This window comes from Miscanthus floridulus, chromosome 2 (genome assembly GCF_019320115.1).
Source record: "Miscanthus floridulus cultivar M001 chromosome 2, ASM1932011v1, whole genome shotgun sequence".
NCBI classification, from domain to species: Eukaryota; Viridiplantae; Streptophyta; class Magnoliopsida; order Poales; family Poaceae; genus Miscanthus; species Miscanthus floridulus.
The window spans coordinates 18,274,490-18,288,143 of NC_089581.1; the positions used below are offsets into that span (position 1 = coordinate 18,274,490).

At 42.3% G+C, this 13,654-nt stretch overlaps 1 long non-coding RNA gene across 1 annotated transcript; it reads right to left on the reverse strand.

Moving 5' to 3' along the window:
• Nucleotides 1-1,568: 1,568 nt before the first annotated feature.
• LOC136538076 (uncharacterized) lies at nucleotides 1,569-9,280 on the reverse strand. The gene is made up of 3 exons (XR_010779192.1): nucleotides 9,051-9,280; nucleotides 3,635-3,678; nucleotides 1,569-1,957 (listed from the first exon to the last, which is right to left on the reverse strand). It is a non-coding gene; the product is annotated as an uncharacterized lncRNA (long non-coding RNA).
• Nucleotides 9,281-13,654: the final 4,374 nt, after the last annotated feature.

Here is a 13,654-nt window from a genome sequence, read left to right on the forward strand (position 1 = left end):
GGAATTGAGTCCTGCCCTCGGTCATGGCCAGGATGCGGCCTTAACGGCACGCTAGAGGGGAAACGCCAAATTGGCGCCTAGCTGGGCCGCCATTATGGTTGTGCGGGTTCGGTTGGCGATAAGACGGAAGGGCGAAAATGCAGGCGCCAGTAATTGCTGAAAGGTGACCGCCTATTGGCTCACACATGGGCACTGCACGGTGGTGAGAACAGAGGAAGGGGAAGAGAGATGGTGCGGCAGGGCACCGCTTGGCTATCCTTGGAGGCAGGCGGTCGGCCGAACATGCGGCTGCGCCTGCGCCTGAGCTATGCGACACACGACCGGACCATGTGCGTGTGCGGGACGGACATGCATGGCGTGGCCTACGCGGCCGCAGTGCCATTAAGGTGAGGCGATGGCGCGAGCGTGGTCGAGGCATCCCATGTGCACGTGGGGGCAAGCGAGCGACCGCAACGCAGCGTGGTAGTGAGAAGGCAGTGCAACAGTGTATGAATCGCGACGATGAGGTAACGACGCCGGCGTGGCTCCATCGTGGCATGGGCGGCCACGCAGCGGGGCAGCGCGGCGAGCAGGCATCGTCACGCTCGACGTCGCAAGCGACAGCAGCAACAGCCCCACACTACCGAGCTAAGGCGGCCAGGACGGGGCAGCCGAGGCTAGCCAAGCGTGGCAGTGTGCGCGCACGGGGCCGAGCTCAGCGACGCCAAGGCTCCGCGCGACGGTGACCGTGCCCACACATCCAGGCAACCAAACAAGTGTCGTGCACAAATTTTAAAGCGTTCAACACAACCAAACGGTTGCTCCTAATCCTAAACCGTCTTCACCATGCTCAAGATGACATATGACACTACCAAATCTAGCTATAACACTACACCACCCTTTAACCCAATCTCTCACAATAAATTGCTAAACAAGAATGTCTAGCTGTTGGCAGACTTGAAAATTTCTAAGTTTTAGAGCTGGGTTTGATTTCCATTTGCGATTTCTAAGCTTGTGGAAATATTAGCTAGTAATCTCATTTTTCGACCGCAAGTATTTCATTGTCATCTATAAAGTTTGCACTTCCAACTTTATTAAGGTGACACATATATGTTCTATAGCATTTTTGCTTAATAAAAATTAGTTTTAAACCCTAAGTGATATAACATGACTATCGAATCAACTTTCGTTTTGCATTTTAGTTGATCGTTTCGAGTTACAGAAATTGATCTACACACTTTATTACATGCATTAACACATAAACATGATGCTCATGACATGTTTTAGTAAATGATTTACGGTGTAACACCGAGTTGAGCATCCGGCATGGTACGAAATCTGACTCCAAGATGAATTTTGACTGCACAAAGCAATTTTTAAATAAACTTCCAAGCCGCAATTCGTCCAAGTGACTCCGCATGTTGTACTTCCCGTTGCAACGTATGGGCATATTTGCTAGTTCCAATAAAAAGGCTTACACGAAACACCCGCAAAATTCCAAACAAGACTACAGCTAGCATTCGAAAACAAGTGAAAACGTAGCAAACAATGCGTCCATTTCATTAGAGTAGAATAAACCAGTTCCACATATTTGACCACAAATAGTAATTAACCAACGTATATATAGTTAGTAACAGTCCTGTTTTTGAAACAGGACTTCATATTTTTAAAATAGAGTAAATAACCATATCATATTCTTCTATGGGGGGGTGCCCGCCTTGCCATGTACCAATCTGCTATATCTAAATATAAGCTTCCCATGCATGCTCCAAGACCAAAAGCTCCAAGAAGAGCTGCTCCAAATCCTATGAGAAGAAAACCAAGGTCTTCCTCGTGTCCTCCTTTTCTGTACTGCCTTTGAAGGTAGCAAGATGCCATAATGCCAGCAAGATACGGGAGCTGAACAATGTAATTAGGTGGGGCTTCCTCCCTGTCCCTTCTTCGAGGCCTTCTTCGAGGCCTTCTTCGTCGAGGCATCCTGGATATATGACAGTAACAGCAGTTTGCCCACAAATTTCTTTAAGGTATCGAGATTAAAAAAATGAAACAATTTCCACATGTAACGCCATAATATAATATGGTAAGGCGACGTAATACTAAGTTCTCCTGATATGTATAACTGTTATTGATGATGTACACATGCATATAGTGAAAAACATTCTGTATATGTACAATAGGAGTCACACCAAATAAAAAGTGCAACATACTAGTGAAAAAAGATTCTAGAGATTTTTAGGCCGTATTTGGATCCAATAGTTGCTAATAGTTAGCTAGCTAATACTATCTCCGTCCCCAAAAAAATATAATTCTAGGTGCATTCTCGGTTAAAGTGCCTAAAGTTTGACTAAATATATAGATAAAAATATTAACGTTTATGACATGAAATGAATATACAATGAAAATATGTTTCATGACGAATCTAATGATACCTGTTTAGTATGATAAATGTTAGTATTTTTTTATATAAATTTGGTCAAACCTGACATATTTTAATATAGCATTTTTTCTAGAACCATGACCTTTTTAGGATGAAGGTAGTTGCTCATAGCTAATATTAACTAGCTAACTATTAGCTGTGACTAGCTGAGATAGTAGTTAGTTGGTATTTAACTAACATTTGGCTAGACTATCAGTCGGACCCATTTAGATCTAAAGAAACTAATTATTAGCAACTAACTCTTAGCTTATGGATCCAAGCAAAACCTTAAATGCATATAGAAAAAATAGTTGTCATGTGTTTACCGAAAGCACTGTCAGATATATGATTATGTGGTTAAAGAAGTCAAGAACCCATTAAGATTTAACCTCGATGTACCCAAGTTGATATCATGTGATTTTTTTCAAACTAGTGCTATCTAACAGTACCAATTTACCAGCCTGGCAGCAACAAATGTTCTATTTCCACTTTAATTTGCATTTGTATATACTAAAAGTTCCGCAATATTGTGTCACACACCTCTTAACCTAAACAAACTCAACTTTTGAAACTAAATTTACATCTCCACGTGAAAAAGTTGCCTTTCAACTTAAACAAAGCCAACCTATTGACTCATAAATTTATTTTTTATGAGGAATCTGAACATATATGCAAAAGCTTGTGCTTCGAGTATTTATTTAAAATAACATAAACTTTCAACTTGAACGCCAAACTTTGGCCGAAAAGATAAAGCTCTTCAGAAATCCGTTGTTGGACTAGAAAGTTGCTTTTTTGTAATCATGAGTTATTTGAACTTTAAGGTGAATTTATAAATCCAAGTTCAGATCAAACAACAACCTCCCAACTCTCACCTTCATTTTTTGCAACTCATACTCAGACACCAAACTTTGAGTGCAAACATCAAAACTTTAAGTGGTTATTATGCAAAAATTCAAACCCTGTTAGTGCGTAGAAAACTTGTAGAAGGCGAAACATTCAAACTATAATGGAGCAAAATCTCCTAATAAGAAAACATGCCTAATATAAATGGTGTAGCAACAAGACATAAGGAGACTAAAAACAAGCTCTTGGTAATAGGAAAAATGGCCTCAGTAGGGATACAAAGTAGACGACAAATAGGATGCATGGTACGAACACAAGCACTTGTATACATGCCAAAAGTTATGGGACCAAGAAAAGATTGGCAAAAGGAATAATGACATGTGAATAGCCACTTGCCTTGCTTGAAGTATCGGTTGTAGAACTCCTGAACACCTATTCGCCTACATGTAAAATCTAATAAATACAAAATGAAAATAAGATATGTAGAATCGATTCACACTTAGATAGGCAACCAGAGGGGTGAATGATTGTGGAAGCCAAAAACTAATTCAAAACATCCCCCTAAACACAAAACCAAATTAAGCTTTGTTCTTTATGTTCTGGATAGGACACTGCGCCTCTACTTAAAATGATCTCGAACTAAAACCGTAGCTTCGATTGACCTCAAACTTTTGCAGATCAAAGTAGATGAAATTCTTGAACTAAGACAACTGTAATAACGTCAACCGACGGTCTAGAACCCGAGATATAAAATAAACAAGCACGTTGTATCTGATGGTGACGAAAATTGATCAAGCCCTAAAATTGTGATTATGCAAAATCTATGCAAGATTAATCAACCAAACTTCTCAGATCAATAACATGATTCCCTAGCACAGTTTTAGATTGATCAAAATAAGTCTACGCTTGAGAACAAGAAATCAATCTAAAATTAAAAAAAAAAAAAACTAGACATGCAAAACGACGAGCAAAGGCAGAAGCGGATGAATGAGATTACCAACTCATAAATTAGCAAACCTTAATCTTTATTGCATAGATGAGTTTACACGATGCCGCTTATAATCCACACAAAATTCTCCACGAATTCCAAACCCTAAAACAGCTTCGGTTGCTGCTTCTTTTTTCTTCTGTTCCACGTCGCGCACAAAGCCGATGTCGCGCTCGTCCCACCGAACCAACAACCTGTTCAGTCTCCTTTTATCTCCCAAAGCCGACACACCTGCCATGTGGGCCACTTGCCTAGCAGGCCAACACGTCCAGCGCCCTAAGCCAAGTCCGTTTTGGACTCCATTCACATACACATACGTATATGCGCCGAACATGCATACCAGCATGCACATCACCTACAAGTCCGACTTGACTTGCACTCGACCTCCGCAACCAGGACTAAAAAACCAGGGGGTGATTGGTTTACGATCAAAATTTATTATATCAAAGATTTGGCAAGTTAAAGTTAGGTAAAAAAATATTTTCGTAGATTTGGCAAGTCAAATATGAGAAATTGACAAATTTTGATAGGAAACCAAATAATAGCTAAAATCATAGCTTGTTAAATCTTGAGCAAGACAAATTTTGGTAACCAAACAATCAGGTCCTAGGACTCCCAAGTCTAGACGCTTGCACGCACCAGCAACCTAGCGCGGCTCGCCTGGTCCCCGCCGCGTCAACGCAAACACTGACACTTCCAGCGGCTACACCGCCAATCCTTCCAATCAAACTACTGATAGTCGTAGTCTGACAACATCGTCTCAGCCACACCGACCAAGACAAACCTTACACCATAGCCAGCACATCTCCCGTGTACGTCTCACCAAGTGGTTGTCTTCATGTATATTTTTCTCTAGCTCGAACGTCCCACATGACATCCTTGATCGACAGGTCCTAAGTTCCTCCCTAGACTTAGTCCTGAAACCTCAATTCCTCGCTGAACCTAGTTTCAGTCCGTCATCAATCAAATTCCGCCTCAAGCAACAGCTGCACACATGAAAAAACACGCAAACTACGTCCAAGCACAAGTAGAGAATTTGAGACCAACTGGCCATTGAGAATTTGAGACTAATTCGAGCTAATTGTTAGATAATTAGGTATTTTCAAGATCAATTTAATCTAGAAATATAATATCAGCAGGTTTGTGACGGTATATATGTGCATGTGTATATTTCTAATGAATGCTACAGCATGCAGACATGACATACAGATGAATACAGTAAGAACACAAAGTACGGTTATCATAGGGATAAGATTGTACCCAGCGGAGGGTCCCATGCCGAGGACATCGGAGGCTCCATTCGCACTAGTCGACATAGTGCGTTGCTCGAAGTCGTGGACCACAGTCGATGCAGGACTGTGTTCGCAGTGCAGTCCCACGAACGGATCTCCAGGAAGAAGACGGGTTCCGCGAGCAATCATCAGGAAGAAGATGGGTTCCGCGAGGAAGAAGATGTCGAACGAGCAGTCGTGGAATCGCTCCCCAAAAACCTAATCGCCGCACACCCCGTGTAAGGTTCGCAAGTGGACGAGGGTTCCGGAGGCACCTGCTCTCCCGCTTCTCCGTGCGCGCAGAGGTACGGGACGAGGAAGCCAGAGGGCTGCTGAGATGTGGTCTCTCTCGGAAGCGAAGCCGAAGATCTGAACTGACGGGGGACTACAGATTTATAGCTACGACGGGAAGGGAAAAAGACAGCGGAGAATCCCAGGAGACGGAGAGCGGAAGAGACGGTAACTGACGCAATCAGTTCGCCTCCATCATCAAGGAGAGAAACTCCCGTGATTATGTGGATTAAGTGGCAAAACCTGGCCACGCCCGCCCGCCTCGCCACGGCCCGGCCTGCCTTGGCCCACGCCCATGGCCCGGCCGGCGGCGGCGGCGGCGCGCGCGTGTGTGACACACCTTTGTCCTTTTCTCAGCTTCTCAATTAAGATGGATAATTTTCAACCATATAAGCTGAGTAAACGTTCAGTCAAAATCTCATACGGTGTTAAACCATACAACGCTTAATGTTATATACCATAAAGTTTTATTTGATTTATTAAATATTATACGGGCCAAGCCCATAATATATCCAACACTAATGACTCTTGTAATGAACCACATATTTGGCAAGTCATAATTTTCATCTTGTAATAGTTTCTCTGATAGTCTGTGTTAGTAGAGAAGCTTATATCTTGGTGACCAACTGCCATTGAGAATTTGAGACTAATTCAACCTAATTACTCTTGTAATGAACCACATAGTTGGCAAATCATAATTTTCATCTTCTAATAGTTTCTCTGATAGTCTGTGATAGTAGAGAAATTTACAAGTTAAGTTTTTGTCTTTGTCCCCGATGGTCTGCCTAAGTGGCCATATGCTCCTTCTCTTTAAATTTCAGAAGAGGACATTCAACTCTATCACCTCAATGCAGTAAAAAAACGAACTGGCGTCCCATATTTTCTTCGATACAAGGAACTAGAACTCCAATAAAAAGGCTTACGCAAAAAACTCACAAAATTCCAAAGAACACTACAGCTAGCATTCGGAAACAACTGAACCTAGCAAACAATACGTTCAGTCCATTACAGTAGAATAAACCGGTTCCAAATATTTGAGTATTTGACCACAAATAGTAATTAACCAACATATATACAGTTAGTAACGGTCCTCGTTTCTGAAACAGGACTTCATATTTTTAAAATAGAGTAAGTAATCATACAACAACAACAATAACATAACATTTCAGTCCTAAGCAAGTTATGGTAGGCTAGAGTTGAAACCCACCAAGAGCCCCAAGTCATAGTTCAGGCACTTCAATAGCTACTTTCCAAGCACTCATATTCAAACATAGATCTCTAGGTATATCACAAGCTTTCAAATATCTTTTTATTGCCTCCCCCATATTAATTTCGGTCTTTGTCTACCTCTCCTCATATTATTAGCTTGGCTTAGGACTCCACAATGCACTGGTGTCTCTGGAGGTCTCCTTTGGACATGGCTAAATCACCTTACCGATGTTGGACAAGCTTTTCTTCAATTGGTGCTACCTCTAGGCGATCACGTATATCATCGTTTTGAACTCGGTCCATTCTTGTGTGACCGCAAATCCATCGCAACATACGCATTTCTACAACACTTAGTTGTTGAACATGTCGAATCTTTGTAGGCCAACATTCTGCTCCATACAACATAGCCGGTCTAATCGCCGTTCTATAGAACTTGCCTTTTAGCTTTTGTGGTACCCTCTTGTCATAGAGAATGCCAGAAGCTTGTCGCCACTTGATCCACCCTGCTTAGATTCTATGGCTAACGTCTGCATCAATATCTCCATCCCTCTGTAGCATCAATCCCAGATACCGAAAGGTATCCTTCTTAGGCACTACTTGATCTTCCAAACTCACATCTCCCTCCTCCTGTACAACTCCGCCAAAGTCGCATCTCATATATTTGGTTTTAGTTCTGCTCAATCTAAAACCTTTAGACTCAAGGGTCTGCCGCCATAACTCTAGTTTCCTATTTACTCCCGCCTGGCTTTCGTCCACTAATACTACATCATCAGCGAATAACATACACCAAGGGATATCCCCTTGTATGTTCCTGGTAACCTCATCCATTACCAAGCAAAGAGATACGGGCTTAAGGCTGACCCTTGATGAAATCCAATTTTAATCGGGAAGTAATCTGTGTTACCATTGTTTGTTCGACGGTCCCTGCCTTGCCATGCACCAATCTTCTGTATCTAAATATAAGCTTCCCATTCATCCTCCAAGAAGCTTCCCACGCATCCTCCAAGAGCATAAGCTCCCATAGCAGCTGCTCCAAGTCCTATGAGAAGAAAACCAGGGTCTCCTCCTTTTCTGTACTGCCTTTCAATGATGCCAGCAAGATACTGGAGCTGATCAATGAATTTAGGTATAGAGTCTTCCTCCCTGTCCCTTCTTCGAGGCTTTCTTCGAGGCATCATGGATATATGACAGTAACAACAATTCACCCATAAATTTCTTTAAGATATCAAGATTTAACAAATGAAAACAATTTCCACATGTAACGCCATAGTATAATATTGTAAGACAATGTGATACGAAGTTCTCCTGATATGTATAACTCTTATTGATTGTGTACACATGCATATAGAGAAAACCATTATATATATGTCCAACAAACAGAAGTCACACCAAAGGAATAAGAAAGTAACTGTGCAACATACTAGTGAAAAAAGATTCTAGAGATCTTAAGGCCATATTTAGACCCTCCATAATATCTCATTAACATGCACGTGAGCGGCTAAATTTCAAACTAGGGCGGATATCACATACACCCTCTCTCAAAGGGTCCGACGTCCACGTCAGTCTAACACACCCACAACTAGGCAAACGATGTCAGGAACTTTCTCTCTTAGCACACGCGACCATACGTCCAGTACCAGCACATGTTGATAAGGACACGCCTATGATGCCCGAATAAATTGTCCCGGTCTTTCACGGTATAAACCACAAGCTTGCCTTTTCTAAATATTTTCTCCGATCAGCAACAGATAAATATAATTGTCACGGCTAGCTGGATTATCTATGCATTAATTAACAAATATCCTCTTGGCAATATTCAGACTATAGCAGTACTGTGATCTATCTCCACTCGCAACACGCTCAAATTGACGTAGTGGCCACACTTGGATAATCGACCAAATATCCGTCAGTAACGAGCACGTGATGGAACAGCCGGCAACAAGCAAATTTGGTCCCACCAAGAAATTAACAATTATAGGTAAAACTTGGACAAAATCACTTCCAATTAATCACCAATTCCAGTATAGTAGTAATGATAGAGGGATCAACTTACAATAGATGATGAAACCAAACCCTAGATGAGTTCTTCTACCCGTGCTCCAGGATCACGATCAGAAGATAGAGATTCCGTAGAAATCCAGAGTACGTCCGAGATGAAACTTGATCACACACTATTCACAATCCAGATGGATCGGCAAGGAAGACGAGAGGAGCCGCCTCTCTTCTGCTCGGAGGAAAACTCTACGACAAAAGCGTACGATAAAATCTCGTCTGATCTATTACAAGGAGAGACACCTCCATAGGCACGCAGGCCCTTGGCTTCGTGTCCTACACCGAAACGACTACGACTCACAAAACATACAGGCCAATAGACCCAACCACGCCTGACACACGTCGCATGCAGCAGACCGTAATTTTCCTCTATATATACTAGCTAGCGCGTTCGTATGTTGCTATGGGACAACTAAATCTTTTATATTAAAAACACACGGATTGCATAATAAAATAATAATATTATTAAATTAAATACCGACGTTAAAATGATATTTAATTTAAAAAGCAAAGTTCGTGAAATTAACACAGTTACGGAGAGCGCGGCATCGTAGGCTCACAAATTCTATTGTATAGACTTTTTCATGATATGGCTAAGATAATATTTTATATCGGCAGAAAGAATTCTCCGATATCCATTACAACGAAAGAAATGGATATCGAAGATTTCTTCCTGCCAATATAAAACATTATCTTAACCGCATCACGGAAAGGTCTCTAAAGTAGAGTTTGTGAGCCTGCGACGCCGCGCACTCCGTGACTGTGTTAAATTCATAAACTTTGCTTTTTGGATTAAATGTCACTTTAACGTTGGTATTTAATTTTTACAGTATTGTTATCTTATCGTGTGATCCGTGTGTTTTTAGTATAAATTGTTAGTTATCCCGTAGCAACGCACGTGCACGCTATCTAGTATAAATATAAAGAATAAAAAAGACGACAAGAATGTTTGGCATTAGACCAACTCCTTTTGATTCTTTACAAACACATTTGAAAGTTAACATGTGGGCTATGGGTTGTGGGCATCAAATCAAAACAACAAAAAGAACATGGATTCGACCATAAGTAGCATTTGCCCTTCTTTTTTTTTAAAAAAAGAAAGGTACCGCAGAGTTATAGTATTGTCAATTTTATCAGCACCATCAATTTTTGGCAATTGTAGAACTCAACCAAGACACCCATTAAAGTGCTACATCCCTAGCTCGCAACCCAATTAAAAGTAAGTTCTCACAAGCCTAGCTCCCCAGCCATTATTAAACTGCATGAAAGGCTCCGAAATGAAGACCACTATTTAAAAAAAGAGTAAATGATTATTGTTTCCTTCCATGCATGATTATTGTTTTCTTCTATGCATGATTATTTCCTTCCATGCATGATTATTGTTTCCTTCCATGCATGATTATTGCTTCCTTCTATGCATAATTATTTTCTTTCATGCATAATTATTGTTTTCTTCCATGCATGTGGCCTCAGGTGATCGATTTGTTTCCTTCAAAGCAGGCGGGGATCGTAGGGATGACAGTTTCTTTTTCTATCACGCGGGGTATCACACGGGGTGGGCAGACGGATGAACCAAAATAAATATCGCACCAAAAGATGTCCACGCTTTGTTCTTTTTAGTTGTAGGAGATACGTGACCACAAACTAACCTGACGAGCACCTTGGACTCTATCTAATAAACAAAGATACGATTATAGGCCATGTTCGCTTCTCTTATAATTCGTATTTTTCAGCTTGTTTTTTCAGCCAGAATAGTATTTTTCTCTCTAAACAAATCAGCCGGAACAGTGTTTTGGCTTGTTTTTTTTAGCGAAGCGAACGGGGCCCATGGAGTAACATATATTATTTAGTAATCGGGCAAGCATGCTAACAGGTGCATTATTAAAAGGGTTTTTTAGATGGATGTCATTGTAATTTTTGAAGTTTGGAGAAGTACCATTACTATTCACCTATTCTGAAGGGCGCCATTATAATTCTCCCTCTCTTTGACAAATGCCGCGCTATACGTCTTTGGGAGCCTCGGCCTAGCTACAGCGTATGGGGAATTCAAGTATTTTTGTATGGACGATATTGCCCTCAACTACTTTCCTCACCCTAGCCACTGCCATGTGGGCCCCACTCGTCATCTCCTTCCTCTGCTCCTACCAATGGTGGTTCTCCTTCCCGTCCGCGCCGCCCCGTCTCCCTGTCCTCACCTCCGTGCTTGCTGACAACCAGGAATAGTAGGCTCCCCAGCAGTTGAGGCACCTGCACACTCGACTGCAGCAGCTGCGCGTGGCCATCGACACGCTCGAACACTGAGCACGAGTTGTGCACGGACACGGACATGGACAGTGCCACCGCACGACGCCCACCGCCAGGACCAGGAGTGTGGATGTGACGTCGAAGCGGGGTGGCGCCGATGAGGAGGTGAGCTCCATGAAAATTGCAGTTAGGAAGGGGCCTCGTCGGAGCTCCCGCACAGCCATGGCGTGGAAGATGATATAGACTAGGCTCGATCTTCCGAAAGGTATGATAGCGTCGATTGGTGGAGACTCGACGTTCACGATCTAGGCCTCGAACCAAGACTGATTCGGACCCCCACAACCGTTACACCACTGCTCCATTGGTTATCAACCACGCGAACACGATTGACCTCGCCGAGAAGGCTTTCCTGCAAGCGAATCGAGAATACAAGCAAGAACAGGATGAACGCAATCTAAAATTGCAAATAAATATGAGGCTTATGAAAATAAGATGGAGTTCAAGTCTTTATTCGAAAGGACTAATCGCCACAGGCGAACAAGATCAAGAACTGGGGCCCTGGTTCACAGCAAGCAGCCTTGGCGGCACAGTTGCAGCAAAACGATGTCTGTTTCACGAGGAAATCAAGAACTAAACAAAACCCAAACCCTAAGGAGAGCGACGGCTGGTATTTATAGAGTCTTGGGCGTCACCCCCCTGGACGCAGCCCCTAATGGGCCCAAACACGATACACGGTCCAACGGACCAAAAGACGGTGTCGCAGCACCCTGACAGATTCTGGACGCTGACTTGTTTTGATGATTCCCGTTGATTACGAAGGCCTTTTGACATGAAACCAATTGGGTTGGTTTCCTTATCCAATTAGCTTTCCATCCATATGTGGATCGTCGAAAATAGAGTCCGGATGCATTCTGGGTGGCCAGTTTAAGGCAGACTGGTCCTGGAGCCCGAACCAGACTCGAACTTGAGTTGGACTCTGGACTCGAACTTGAGTTGGACTCGGCTTCCACCACGAAAAAGATGAATTGGACACCCATGCTGGACCTCCTCCTCTACTTGGCTTGTATGCGATGAAGTAGTGATGTCCTCATCATTCTCCCTTTCTTGAATTGAAGTCGTCCTCGACTGAAGTAGATCGTCTCCTCCATTGGATGACAGCAATGATGATTCCGGAAGAAGACGTTCATCTTGGCACCCCATCCTTCGCAAAGGCGGCTACCATGGTGGCTTCCCTGTTGGGAATTCGTCCTCCTCCTATAAAAGGTTAGTACCAACAAGAGGCATAGCACTAGGAGTAGGACCAAGTGGACATATCGGTGATGTACAAGTTAGAGCATAACATGGTTCATCATGATCAACAAGAACAGATTTAAGAGCAAATAAAACTTCTTTTATGTTACTTGATGGTTCATTTGTTGGTTTGCTAAAGTTTTTATCATGGCCTTTCTTTTTCTTTTCAGCAAGTTCCTTTTCATATTGCACAATTTTAGTAGGTGATAAAGGAAGTAAAGCAATGGTCTTTCCTTTAAACATAAAAGTATATCTATTTTGCCTACCATGATGTACAATATTATTATCATATTGCCAAGGGTGGCTTAACAAAAGTGAACAAGCTTGCATAGGCACGACATCAAAATCAGCATAATCATGGTATGACCCGATAGAAAATTGCACACGAGCAGATTGTGTTACCTTTGCCTTACCACTATTGTTGAACCACTGAACATGGTATGAATATGGAAGAGCACGTGTAGATAAACCAAGAGTCTTGACAAGCTTAGAACTTACTAAATTATTGCTGCTCCCTCCATCAATTATAGCACGAACACGGAAATTATTGACAATGAGAAATATTTGAAACAAATTATGGCGTTGTAGCTTGTCTACTGGCTCAACTTGTGTACTCAAAACACGCTGAACAAGGATTGATTTGTAGTCTTTAGTGCATGCCACACTATCAAATACCTCATCAGGATCTTCAGCACTATCCATAAATTTATCTGCATAAAGATCAGTTGCAAGTGCAAATTCATTCTCTTCATCACTAGCACTAGCATACCCACCATCATCAGTAGCAATATATGCGCGTTTGCTAGGGCATTCTTTAGCAATATGTCCCATGCCCTTGCAGCGGCGGCACACAACTTTAGAAGAGCTGCTAGAGGAAGGTGTAGCAGATCCACTGGAAGAAGGTGTGATAGGAGAATTCTTCTTTACAGGCGCTGGTGGTGTCTGCACATTAGAAAATTTACTCACCTCGGTTGGACATGAAGGAACGGATGGAGTCGTGGATCGTCTAGGTTGTCGTCCCTATACTTCTCTTTCAGCTTTAATAGCATAATGATATAATTGGAAAAATCT